The sequence below is a fragment of the Ursus arctos genome, unplaced genomic scaffold, assembly GCF_023065955.2.
Source record: "Ursus arctos isolate Adak ecotype North America unplaced genomic scaffold, UrsArc2.0 scaffold_18, whole genome shotgun sequence".
In the NCBI taxonomy this organism is placed as follows: Eukaryota; Metazoa; Chordata; class Mammalia; order Carnivora; family Ursidae; genus Ursus; species Ursus arctos.
In genome coordinates, this window is record NW_026622852.1 from 15032981 (window position 1) to 15047970 (window position 14990).

A 14990-nucleotide genomic window follows, 5' to 3' on the forward strand; every position below is an offset into this window, starting at 1 on the left:
GGAGACCCTGCATGTGGTCTGTGGAAAAGGGGGTCACTGCATGTAAGGCAAGGGGGATACCTCTGTCAGTCTTTCCAAAGGGTGAGGTTTCAGCAAGTGCTACACAGTTAATTTTGAGACTTTTCTGGAAGGCAATGTTGCCATTAATTACTCATTATGTTCCTCCAAAAGGAAACTTGACTTTTAAGTACTTGTTAATCCTTTAAAATCTAGATTATGAGGATTTGAAATGACCATAAACTTTTTAGATTTAATAATGAAGATTGTTGGTCATTTTTACAAATATTTACTGAGTACCTATCAAAGCTAGCAGTGAAACCTAGATACTCCTCATGGGATTCCTAAAGATTGGTTTTGAATGTTACATTACACCTTTTTCTAAATTATCACTACTCCTCTTGGCCTTTCCAAGAGAAAAAACATGTTGTTAGCTTTTAGATTCTCTTGTAATGTTTCTTGTAAGAAGAGCTGGGGAATAAACCTACATACCAAAACACATTAACAAGGAATTGCAAATATTAGCTAAAGGCAAGAGGCCAGGGAAGAGTGCATATCAGCACACTGCTTTATTCTGTTTTAAAAAACTTGTCCATTACTGTTTAAAAAAAATTAAAGAAGGCCAGGGTGCCTGGGTGGCTTGGTTGGTTAAGCACCTGAATCTTGATTTGGCTCAGGTCATGATCTCAGGGTTGTGAGATCGAGCTCCACATCAGGTTCTGCCCTGGGTATGGAGCCTGCTTGAGATTCTCTCTCTACCTCTGCCTCTCTCCCCCCTCCTCTATCTCTCTAAAAAAAAATAATAAAAAATTAAAGAAGGCCAAAATAAAGAGATGCTTTAATCTGATTCTGCTACAACCATAAAAGAATGTTTGAAGAGTACATGAAGAAAACTATAAGATTAAGTTAGAAATGTGGGCTATTTATGCTATGGTCATAATGTCTTTTACGGAGATATTGTGTATTACATAACTTCATATTTAAATCAAAGTTGAAAGATCTTGGAATTTTCAACAGATCTCAGACTTGATTCCTTTAATCTAGAAAATGCTTCTTTTTTCTCGTGACTTATCTAACTCAGCAAATCACTGAACATTGAATTCATTTGTGGGGTAAGTGTCAAAAGAACCTGGCCTAAAATAGAATGTGAAATGAAGAGACTGAGCCTCATGTGTTCTCCAAAAAGAGTTTATCCAAAATTCTTGGAAGCAGGACGCCTGGGTGGCTCAGTTGGTGAAGCACCTGCCTTAGGCTCAGGTCATTATCTCAGGGTCCTGGGATCGAGTCCTGCATCAGACTCCCTGCTCCTCCCTGCTCAGTGGGGAGTCTGCTTCTTCCTCTCCCTACCCCCTGCTTGTGCTCTCTCTTCCTCTCTCTCAAATAAAAATAAAATCTTTTAAAAAATTCTTGGAAGCAATAAGGGATGAAAAAAGAGAGGGCAAACACCAACAATTGGGAATTTACATGGGCTCTACCATGAAAAGAAAGAGGAGAGACAAATACTCTCTAAGATTTAGGGGTGCCTGGGTGGCTCTGTCAGTTAAGTGTCTGCCTTCAGCTCAGGTCATGATCCCAGGGTCCTGGGATTGAGCCTGGAGTCTGGCTCCTTGCTTGTGTGGGAGCCTGCTTCTCCCTCTCCCTTTGTCCCTCCTCCCTGTGCTCTCTCTCTCTCTCTCTCTCTAATAAATAAATAAAATGTTTTAAAAAAAGGAATCTCTAAGATTTAATCTTTTCTGGAACATCAGCATACTTAAATCTTATGTGTGTATGAGAAAGTTCAAAAATTAATGGTTTGAAGAACAAAGCACATCATGAAAAAGAGGAGAAACAGAAAGGAAAAACAAGATGTGGGGTTATTTTTTTTTAACTAACAAAATTATTTTAGTGTTTGTGGAAGTTTGGTTAGGTTATACGAGAGTAGGAAACTAATTCTAAATTTGTAAGTGTATGTGGATACCCAGTGATGGCATTTGGTGAGGTTAGGTAAACACTGCTCAAACTCTTTACAAAGAGGGACCCCTGTCCACAATACCTATGACCTAGGTAACTATGTTTTGTAGCAGGCTAGAGGTGACTGCACCAGAGGTGGAATATGACCCAGGGACTGCCTATGGTACAACCCTACGACGTGGTCTGGTACAGGAGAGCTGGGCCCACCAGCTTCTCAGTGTTGGTAATTGGAACCAAAATACATGGAAAATTTAACAGTGAAAAGTGAAGCTGAAACGGACAGGGTCCATAAAAGTGGGTGGTGGTACTTGTAAGAGCCCCTTCTAAGCCAAGGCTATGGGAAAGAGGAAAATGAGTAAAAATACAAAAGTGACCTGAAGAAGAAAATGGAGTCACCTCTCAGAGCGGAGTAGGGAAGCAATGAGCAATAGCTGTATAGGGAGTAACAGGGGAGAGAAGAGAATTTCCTTAGAGCTGCTTTGGTTGACATCTTCTAGTTCTAGCCATGAATATTTGCACTGGACCCTTCTCCCAAAGGCAACTTGGGCAAGACTCTGATCCTTGAAATCAACAGAGCTTAACCACAGCAGCTTCTGAAATCAAGAAATCCTGAAGAGCCGAAGCAGGGAAAGGAGTCCTCACTTAGCAAAAGGGACTGCCGCGTTTCATATGTGTGTGTATGTGTGTGTGCGTGTGTGTGTGTGTGCGTGTGTGTGTGTGTGAGAGAGAGAGAGAGAGAGAGAAAATTCAAGGGGCGCCTGCGTGGCACAGCGGTTAAGCAGCTGCCTTCGGCTCAGGGCGTGATCCCGGCGTGATGGGATCGAGCCCCACATCAGGCTCTTCCGCTATGAGCCTGCTTCTTCCTCTCCCACTCCCCCTGCTTGTGTTCCCTCTCTCGCTGGCTGTCTCTATCTCTGTCGAATAAATAAATAAAATCTTTAAAAAAAAAAAAAAGAAAATTCAAGTCAATAAAAGCCAATCCCTTTGAAGTACTTTGCACATCAAACACCACTTGATAATCATCATGGCAGATACCCATCAGATGTATGTGCAAGGTTTTGTCCTGGGTACCATGAAGATATACAAAGAAGTAAGACACTCTCCCCTGACAAAACACTCTTACGAGGAACGAAGTAAACTTAAAACAGCTCTTCCTTGGAATGAGTTTCCTTCATCATTTCCTGTCTAACTCAGGTAGCCTTATGTTTCCACACACACAAAAGTACTTCCCTATCATAATCAGACTTGCAAAAGCTAATCTCTTCTTAGACAGCAAGCCATGGGAAGGTATGATGTTCCTGGAACATGGCACATACTTAATAAATATTGAATGATGAATAAATAAGTGCAAAAAAACTAAGCCATGACATAAAAAGTTGGGTAAAGGACTTCTGTAATTCTCAAAAAACCAATAGAGCTTTTATATCGTAATGATCCAAAGAAGAGTCATGTAATTCAAAATAATTATATGCACTATGCAATTATCTTGAATGTATTAAATTTAGGAAAAGTATTCACTGAAAAACTCTTAAATTATCTGAATTTTACAAGGTGGGATTTCAATTATTTTTCAGTCTGTGGCCTTGTCACTAGTTATATTTCCTTCTTTTGTTTTCACCTTTTCTTCATTCTCAAGTGCTCATTTTTCTTTCAGTATTAGACCTTGGGGCACCTGGGCGGCACGGCTGGTTAAGCATTCGACTCTTCGGGCTCAGGTCGTGATCTCCTGGTTGTGAGATCGAACCGAGTCAGGCTCCGAGCTCAGCTCAGAGTCTGCTTGAGACTCTCTCTCTCTGCCCCTCCCTGCCACTCTCCCTCCCATTCTCTCTCAAATAAATAAATCTTTTAAAAAATACGTTAGACCTTAATCTTCCCAAGATGATCTCCTTTCTCTTTCTCTCTTCCTCCTCCACCCATGCCCCACCTTCACAATCCAGCAATAGACTCAACCTAATTTTTTATGACTAGTCTTCAAAGTCTAGTATGTGGGTCCCTTAGACAGTTTTAGAAATCAGGAAAAGGTTGCAAGTGGAAAGGCAGATCAGGAAATGTGAGCAGGCAATTTGGGCCACACAAATTCCATGAGTGGTCTCCTATAAATTATCTCAATGACCAGGTAATTAATTTGGAATCATCAAGTCAAACCACCCATTTTTCTGGATAGAACATACTTCCAAAGTATGCAGACTATGAGGGTGGCCTGCTGCCCAGTAACTACATCACCTTCCTGTAATGCCATCTGAATGGTTTCATTTCCTCGTGCATGCTTGATGGTTCTCTGTACAGATCTTTTTGGACTTCTAGATTTCGAATTTAGCAAATTATTTTTGCTGACACTTTTCTAATTTGCATTTCTCATGGCATTGTGTAGGCACCGTAAGGCAATTGTCCCACTGTGGAAAGTGCCACAGTTTGGCACTGAGGACCCTCTTATCTCCACAAAAGGCCACACACGTATCCTCAAATACTTGCTCAGATTGGCTAGTCATGTATGAATAAACTTTGTTATTCACCAACTGGGCTTTGCTTTCAAAGACAGAAGATGCAAGGTCCTTACATCAGGGAAATATTAGTAATTCTCAAAAGCAACTAAATGCAGGACCATATATGCAATGAACAGGTGAAGTCCGTTCATTCTCACTTAAGACATAAATTTTCTTCATCCAAGAGTAATATAACAATTTCTCGATTTGAACTGTATATTGAAGCAATTTTAGGAAACATCTCTCCCATTCCATAATGCTCTCTCTGCTTCTCCACAGCAGGATTTTGCTCACCCAAATTCCTATTTCCCAAAATTTGGCTATGTGAGCCCACTTGCATAATTTTTCTTGTTTCCACTTACCATAAGTTTATGAATATTTTATTTAAATTAACTTTTATAATATTAAAACAAGTTTACTTTCTTTTTTTAAATTATTATTTTAGTATTTTTTTAGAGGGGGAGGGGCCACAAGAGAGGAAGAGAGAGACTCTCCAGCAGACTCTGTGCTGAGGGCAGAGCCCAATGAAGGGCTCGATCTCATGACCCTGGGATCATGACCTGACCTGAAATCAAGAGTCAACTGCTCAACTGACTCAGCCACCCAGGTGCCCCAAAACAAATTTACTTTCAAAAGTAGACTCTAATGTGTATGTGTATGTGTGTGTGTGTGTATATATATATATATATATATATACACACACATATATATATATAAATTTTATATAAATAAAATCTTAAAATTATATATAAATATTTATATATATAATATATATAATATATATTTATATATATTATATATATAAATATATATTATATATTTTTTATATATATATTTATATATATATATAATATATATATTTTAAGATTTTATTTATTCATTTGACAGAGAGAGAGCCAGCCAGCAAGAGAGGGAACACAGGCAGCGAGAGTGGGAGAGGAAGAAGCAGGCTCCCAGCAGAGGAGCCTGATGTGGGGCTCGATCCCAGGACCCTGGGATCATGCCCTGAGCCGAAGGCAGACACTTAACTACTGAGCCACCCAGGCGCCCCTAATGTATATTTTTCTAACATACATTAAATAAATACATAAAATGTTTATTTGGGAATAAAAACATCATCTTAGTTTCAGTGAAACTTAAAGCAGTACTTCGGTTTGAATGTGTTTTCGAGCTACATGTAGATGGAGTAGGAAATCCCCTGTAGTTGAGCTCCAGGCCTCCCACTTTTTTGCTTCTGCGTTCCCAGATGAACAGAACTAAAAGAAGATGGGCCCACAGCTCCTGTCAGTTTAGCTGCTACAAGTATAATGGTAAATGATTGGAATCTTATGAATTAAAACTTTAGAGCCAGTTTAGAATAAAATACTTCAATTTCAATCACTTCAAAAGTAAATGTTTGTAGGGGTGAAGGGAAAGAGCAAAGGTCAGAAGGACTTAATAACAGTATCTTAGGACTTCATGTAACTTCTAACAATTTTTTTTTTTTTTAAGATTTTACTTGTCAGAGAGAGAGAAAGCACAAACAGGGGAGTGGCAGGCAGAGCGAGGAGCCCAATGCAGGGCTCAGTCCCAGGACCCTGGGATCATGACCTGAATCAAAGGCAGATGCTTAACTGACTAAGCCACCCAGGCATCCCTACTCCTAACCATTTTCAAAGCAGCTTCATGTACCTTAAATAATTTGAATCTCATAATAAGCCAATGACATAGAAAAAAGGTATATGAGTCAGAGTCATTATCATCATTATTCGAAGGCCAAAAAGCTATTTCCATCTAGGTTTTCAACAGCATAAGAGAAGCCAGACCTTTCCTCAAGATAAAATTAAATATCACGTTTCTTCTCTTTTGGCTGGGATTAGTTAGCAAATAAATGGTTCAGGCTGGATGAGAACAAAGTTCTGCCTTTTAACCAAAACTCATTATTTTTTACTCATAGTTAAATTAGATAATAACAGCACAAAGCAGTAAAACACTGTAAACATTTTAAAATAAAAGTAATGACCACTAAAAATCTCCAATTATTTTCCTCTTGTAGATTCCCTCCCAGTTTGCCTACATGTTGTTTTCACAGCTGTATTTTGCTCTCCCTTTTTTTCTCTCCAATATATCATGTAGTCTCTCTTGCTATTACTTCCAAATAAGATGACAGATTAAATGCTCTGCCCAAATTCATGTACAGAGTTAGAAAATGACAGGTCTGGGACTAGAGCCTAGATGTTTTTGCATTTCATTCTGAAGCTCTTTCTACTATACACACTGTCTCACAAAGGAAAAGCTGTCCCAATTTTTAAAAACCCACAAGAATCTCAACTTAAGAAATAGATCAATTATGACGTGATCCTTTAGTTTATGGAAAGGTTTGTCACTGTAGGGAGTCCAATAATGTTGAAAATTCCCCATCTGCATAATTAGACCTAGTCTCTTGCCTCGAGGAGCTCATATATCATTTACAATGTGACATAAATTCTAAAGAAGAATATATATTTAGAGGTAAAGGATTTGGGTTGATATCAAGTCAATCAGAAAAGAACATGAAACATCTTGGAAATCATAACGTGAACCAGTGGAGAAAAGATGATTGAATTAAAAACAAGGGGGCAGAAGCACAGCAGCAGCCCGTGGTGCTCTTACGTGCAGTGTTATGGGCTGTTTATGTAAGAAAGCCCAGAGCATAAGGAAAACACAATTACAAAACACTGTTCCAGTTTTCCATAAGCACAGATGCAATAGAAAAGCAGGCTGCTTCCAAGACCACCCCCAAGTTCCATATTCGGAAACTGTATGAGATTTTTAACAACTTGCCCTCTGATTTCAGACTGAAGACAAGCATTCTCAAAGTGTAGTACACTGTCAAACTATCAAGTAAGGTGCTCCTTAGTGAAGATGCCGGAGTCTCCATCAAGACCCATTACATCAGAATGTCTGGGGGTTGGTTTGTGATCTGCATTTCTGAACAAGCTCTCCCAGTAGCTGACAATGAATGCTGAATTGAAAACCACAGACTTAAAGAAATTACTGGATACAGGAGGATAGTAATTTCTTAGTCTTCCACTTTGCTCTTCCTCTGTCCTAAGTTACCTACATCGTACCCCGCCCTTCCCCGCCCAGGCACCCGAATGACCACTTGGAATCAAAAGAGAAGGTCCAGGTGTTCAGCAAGTTACAGTAAAACACAGTAAGATGTGGAGGATTGATCCAAGTGAGCTCCGTGTTCATTTCCATGCTTGGGTCCAGTTCACCTTGTATTGAGGTCAAGGGGCAGTGGACATCTCTGATGTAGATGAGGGCAAACGGAACTCTGAAAAAGGGGAAAGAAGCCCAAACAAGCTCATGAAACAAGTCTTAGAACAAAGTTACAGGTAAAAAAAAAAAAAAAGTATTAAATAAAAACAATTCTTAAAATAAGCAGTGTGTTCTGGTCTGCTGATTGTGCACCAATGTTTTTACCAGCAAGGCCCGGAATGAATGCGGATGTCAATTTTCAGCTATAGCTACTGTGTGGGTCCTTTGTGGGCAACATTAGCTTATGCAGTGACCCCCCAGGGCTGGTGTTCTGTGTATTGATTTCTTCAAGAATTAAAAGAACAAAACAAGTTAATGAGTACACAAACCATCGAGATGGAAACCATAAATCTGTTAGCTACTTCAGACTAGAAAAGTAGCATGATACTGCTTAAGTTCCTTAATTATCGTATTGAGTTTTAAAGGATGTCTCTAAACTAATCATCCTCAGCTATAAAGAGAACGCTTATAGAACTCGTGGACTAAAACTGCCATACTTTCGTGCTACATGTTTTTGTTACATTAATAGCTCAGATTAATATACTCTCAGCGGCATGACTTAAAAGCCTAATGCACACTTTCCGGATGTCAGAGTTATAATACGATGAGTAGCAATAAATAATGAGAGTCAAGAGTACTAATAGTTATTTTATTTCTTGGAAAAGCATCAAAATTAGAATTTAGTTTATTAAAAGCAAAACATTTCACTAAAGCTTCAATGTCTAAAAGCATCAACAACAAATAGTAATTATTAAATATTCTTACTCTATAAATTGGATCTATGAAAGTTGCTTTTGAAAGAGATCCAAAGGGGGGAGGGGGGAGAAGAAAAAAGAAATGAAGAAAAGAAAAGAGATCCCAAGACCAGTAACTCCAGGAATAAAGGAAGGTAGAGGAGTGAGAACTAACCAGGAGAGGAGAAGAATTTGAGATACTAGGACAATTAACACCTTGGCCTCTCAAGAGCTCTTGTGTCTTAACACAGAATTCCATCTGTGCTATGGTTCCGGCAGAGCACTTCCACTTATTTCATGTCAGATTACCTGTGTCTAACTAAAGAACAATTCTTTTTTCTTGATAGGAAAATAAAATTTGTTGGATGCCTACTCCTACATGTATATCAGGAATTTTATAGACACTAACTTTTCAGAGATGAAGTAAGAATCATTTGGCTAAAATATCTTATCTCTTTGACTCATGAACCTTTGGGATTATTATTGTTATCCTCATTTTACAGTTGAGAAAACCATGGCTCAAAGGTTAAATGACTTGTCCAAGAACACACGGATAGGCAACTCCAGTGTGAGAATCTCACGGAGGCTTTATTTTGAAGCTCATGCTTTTCTCATTATGATCTACTGATATCATCTGTGGACCCAACGATATCATATTGACTACTTTAAGGAGTGAGGGTTGCAGGTCCAGAACTCAACAATCATTTAGCTCTTTATATTGTTACTTGTGAGTCACAGTTTCACCGAAGCCATTTGTAATGGGGAAAATATAATTATTTGATATCTTTCTTGCACCATAAAGGTCAGGGTGGAGTTTCGAAAGTATGTACTGAGGGCCTACTGTGTGTCGGGCTCTGGGGACTCAGTGGTTGAACAAGACAAACAAGGTCCCTAACCCTCAAGGGGCTTACATTCTAATGTGAGAGATAAAGATACATAAACAAGTCAATGAATATGTTCTGGGGAGTGACCAGTATTTTGAGAAAATAAGGCAGGCTACGGGGTAAAGGGCAACTGGGGTATGTGACAGCTATTTTAGACAGCGTGGCCAAGGAAGGCTTCTTTCAGGAGTTGATGCCTTCACTGAGACCCAAATGATGAGAAAGAGGCAGGAACGTCCAGAAAGGCCAGTCATGGCTAAAATGGAGTGACACGCAGCATGGTGGAAGAGAGGTCACAGAGGTGAGCAGGGCCACGTCCTGGAAACCCATATCCAAGGAAGGGCACACATCCGTAGCAACACATGAGGGGCGGCAGGCTGTGGCCATGGCTGCTGTCAGACAAGAAAGATGGCAATATGTTGGCATAGCAGGTTCTCAGTTCAACAGCTATGCCAGCATCTTGCCTCCTCTCCAGTTCTAAGTTACAGGAGCAATACCATGCCTCTTCGGTGGTTTACTTTTCCAAAATCTTCCCTTCCACCTGAGGGAGGGAAAACATACTCATTAATTAAAAATGCAAGTTTGTTTCTGAACATTACAAAAGTCTTCTTAGAGTGGTCCATTTTGAAGAAGTAGTTAAGCACAGGAAGGTTGTGGCTTCTTTGTTTCGTGGCCTTTGATCTAAAATGAACCCTGAGAATGTTTACTGACTGCTTTGTCAAACAACAGGGGGAAAATTCTGACATAAATTTTAAGTCAGTAAAGTCTAAAGCTGATGAAAGTTAATTATGGGCTATTACCATCACATTCACAGCCCACTGTACATCCCAGGAACACGTAGTACCGTTTTATTTTTCCTCTAAGAATTCTATCAGTCAATTTCTGGTACTCTGATGTACTTGAGTAACAACCTGTCATCCTGCAGTGTGTAGTTCACTGCTTTATGGGCCCTTAAAAATAGTGCTCTTTTGCGCCAACAATTCCCAGCGAGGAACTCATTCCACAAATACATTTGCAAAAGCACCACTAGGTTATATGTCCAAGGATGTTCACCGCGACACTATTTTTAAATAGCCAAAGAACTGGAAAGAACCCAAGTGTCCATCAATATGATTGATACTGGCTAAATTATGACTATAAATTATGATATAATCTCACAATAGAGTATTTTATCATCCTTACCAAAGCTTAAAGCATCAGAATAATGACGCTGTGTAAGAGCACTTCTGTGTACAGCTGACTCATGAACAACATGGGTTTGAGTTGCGCGGGTCCACTTATATGTAGATTTTTTTTGATAGATACAGTATTGTCAATGTAGTTTCTCTTCCTTGTCACTTTCTTTTAAACAAATTTTAAATTGAAGTACATTAGTATTAGTGTCAGGGGTCCAACGTATTGATTCAACCATGCTATGTTACTCAATGCTTACCATGTAAGTATAGTCACTATCTGTCAGTATACAACATTGTTAGCGTATTACTGACTATATTCCCTATGCTATACTTTTCATCTCCATGCCTTATATATTTTACAACTGGAAGTTTGTACCTCTTAATCCCTTTAATCTATCTATCTATCTATCTATCTATCTATCTATCTATCTATCATCTATCACCTTTGGCAATCACAAGTTTGTTCTCTGTATGGAAGAGTCTGTTCTTTGTTTTGTTTGTCTGTTTGTTTTTTTAGATTTCACCTATACGTGAAATCTTACGGTATTTGTCTTTCTCTGATTTATTTCACTTGGCATAATACCCTCTAGGTCCATCTGCGTTGTCACAAATGGCAAGATCTCATTCTTTTTTTATGGTTGATTAATATTCCATTATGCGTATATACCACATTTTTTTATCCATTCATCTATTTTTTTTAATTTTTTATTTTGTTATGTTAGATATCCATTCATCTATTGATGGACATTTGGGTTGTCTCCATATCTTGGTTATTGTAAATAATTGTAAATATTGTAAATAATCCTGCAATAAACATAGGGGTGCACTATTCTTGAAATAGTGTTTTTGTTTTCTTTGGGTAAATACCCAGTAGTGGAATTACTGGATCATATGGCATTCCTATTTTTAATTTTTTGCGGATCCTCCATATCGTCTTCCACAGTAGCTGCACCAATTTACATTCCCACCAACAGTGCACTAGGGTTCCCTTTTGTCCACATCCTCACCAATAGTCATCATTTCTTATCCTTTGATACTAGCCAATCTGGCTGGTATGAGGTGATATCCCATTGCTGTTTTGGTTTGCATTCCTCTGATGATTAGTGATGTTTAGCATCTTTTCATGTGTCTATTGGCTATCTGTATGTCTTCTCTGGAAGAATGTCTATTCAGGTCCTCTATCCATTTTTCAATCAGATTTTTTTGAGCGCTTTCTATTTTTTTGGTGTTGAGTTGTAGAAGTTCTTCATATATTTTGGATATTAACTCCTTATTGGATATATCATTTGAAAATATCTTCTCCCATTCTCTTAAGTTGTCTTCTGTTTTGTTGATCATTTCCTTTGCTGTGTAAACCTTTTTATTTTGGTGTAGTCCAAATAGTTTATTTTTGCTTTTGTTTCCTTTGCCTGAAGAGACAGATCCATCATTATGCTGTTAAGTTCAAAGTCCATTCCTTATGATTTTTCTTAATAACATTTCCTCTTCACTAGCATATTTTATTAAAATAGAATATATAATACATATACAAAATGGGTCTTTTTCTTAAAATATTTTATTTTTAAAGTAATCTCTAGGGGTGCCTGGGTGGCTCACTCGTTAAGCGTCTGCCTTAGGCTCAGGGTGTGATCCCAGGGTCCTGGCATCGAGCCCCGCATTGGGCTCCCTGCTCTGCTGGGAGCCTGCTTCTTCCTCTCCCACTCCCCCTCCCCCCTGCTTGTTTTCCCTCTCTCACTGGCTGTCTCTCTCTCTGTCAAATAAATAAATAAAATCTTTAAAAAAAAAAAAAAAAATCTCTACATCCAACATAGAGCTCAAATTCACAACCCCGAGATCAAGAGTCGTATGCTTTACCCGCTGAGGCGCCCCTACATATATAAAATATGTCTTAATTGGCTGTTTATGTTATTGGTAATGCTTCCAGTCAACAGGTTATTATTAGTTAAGTTTTTGGGGAGTCAAAAGTTATATGTGCACTGTCGACTGCATGGGGGGCGGGGGTCAGCACCTCCAGACCCCACATTGTTTAAGGGTCAACTGTAAGTATGAAAGTATGTGTATACACACACATATCCTGGCTGATACATATAAATTTTTCTTGAAGGATACATGAGTGATTTATTATTTTAAATAGTGGTTTATTATTTTAAAAATAACTGGAGGACAGTGTTATGAATTATTTTTGTTTTCCTCTTTATATGTTTCTGATAAAAATACTAATAAATGTTATTTACAAAAACAAATGAACCTAAGATATACCTATAAGGATAAAACAGTTAGTTACATAGCATTATCAAGGTACATATAAGAAGCAGCATATTCACTTAAACAGGGCTAATTATCAATTGCATTTACCAGAAGCAAGAGTTCAATGTTTCCTAAGTCTGGAACTATATATGTGTGTATATATATACACACACACAGAGTCATTCACTTACACATGTGTCATGTGGTGTATATTTCTTGTGGGAGGACAGGAAGTTATGAGGATTCTATCACACAAGACCCTATAAAAACTTGTGCTGGGGCAAGGTAACTGGTGGAAGAGGTATGAGTTGACTTCCCAGAATACAGCTCAACTTGATAACATGATCTATTAATGTAAAGGTATTTAGGAATTTCTGGTTCATCAAGAGTAGAACACTGTATCAAAATTAAAGGCAAATACAAGATAGATTAGAAAATACAGGTAAAAAAATACATCATTGAATCAAGAAGATTTAATTGAATCAAAATTTCTCCCAAAAGTTCATTTTTTATATTCCTAATATTCATAATTAAGAGGCAGATGCAGTTGCATCATTGTAGAAGGTATATACTACAAATCTGAAAGCAATACTTTCTTGTGAATTTTTCAGGTTCATTTTGCATATGCAAAAGAAAACTGAATGCTAGCAATTATCTGAATTACCAGCCAGATGAAGCAGCAGATCCCTGAGAAGCTATATGGGCTATTTCATTTAAAGGGATCATTTAAAGGATAAAAGACAGGATGCACTACATTCCTCTTCCTATTTACTTGCATATTTTTAAAAAGAAGGTAATTTCTCAATGTATAACTTAAAAGTCTGGAACACCATACCCTTCCCATATTAAAGATGCTGCTGAAACTTGAGTTCTTTCCATTAATTTCTCTGATATATCCAGTAAATCATGGGTTCTATCAGGTCACTGATAAAACGCACCTCCTCACCACATTACACCTCGGACAAATTTCTTGCAAAAATACAACCTATCCGTGAATTATGTTGCAACTGGAAAGATATTATGGGTACCTAATTATAGCTTTTAGCAGTTAAGGTTCAACTTCGAAAAACACTCAGTAAAATGTCCTGGAGATTACAGGGACAATTTATAATTTTTTTCCTAGAAGTTAAAAAACACTGTTAAAACATCTCAAACCTTTAAGAGTGTCATTAACAAAATAAAGCTCAAGTCTAGAATTTTTCAAAGAAGTTTAACTAACTTCAAATTCATTTTAAATGCATAATCTGATTTCAATTTGTGACTAGCTAATTTAAAACCACCCTGGAAGAAAATTCAGCATGTTCCAGACACGTGGGGGACAGGAGGTAGTTAGCTCTATCAGCCCCAATTAGCACACAGATATAAAGAATGAGAGCAACTCAATCACAGCAACTTAAAAGACGGTGTAACTAATACTCAATGGTTTTCCAGAGCTGCAATACAATTTACATAATGCCCCATTTAAAAAAAAATGTTCTCTGAAAAAGGCTGGAGGTAGGGGGCTGATGATGTATAAAGAGCTAGAATGTCCTATTTTTCAAGTACAGTATTATGGAAAAATTTGTGGTCCAATCAAGAACATAACTGTGGGGAAAAAATAACATCCACTGAATGTGCTGGTATTGCTTTTGGGAATAGACAATTTGACAGGATGTGCTTAAAGCTACTCCTTAACTGATAGAAGCCAGATGTGTGTTTGCCCTGAATCTGGGGGTTACAAGAAAGAGTAAGTTTATAGATATAATTTAATATATATTTATTTGTACATAATTGATATATATTAATTTACATAGCAATATATAATGAACTATATAGCTATAAAAACTAAATATAAAAAATTAAATAAAAATATATATAACTAAATAAGTTAAAATTATATATATTTTAACTTAGGAATATTAATAAAGCACAATTGAATATTTAGATCAGGTATCAGAAACAAAGCCTAAGCTCCATTAAAGTACACAGGAAATGACAAAAAGGGTGAGGTTTTTATTCCTTGCCCTCTCCAGTGGCCCTGTCATTTCTGCTGGAAAGCCTCATACTCCCATCTGTCTGTCCAATGCACTCCCTGCCCCATACACTGTGGAACCTACCAGATTTGTTCTCCCTCAAAGAGCTCCATTGCCCAAAATTACATTCCTCTACCCGTTCTAAACTGCCTTTTCCTCCTTGCATATTTCTTCTATGGGAATGAGAAAAAAGACACCTACCCCTTCATTATAGGAATTTAAGACAAAC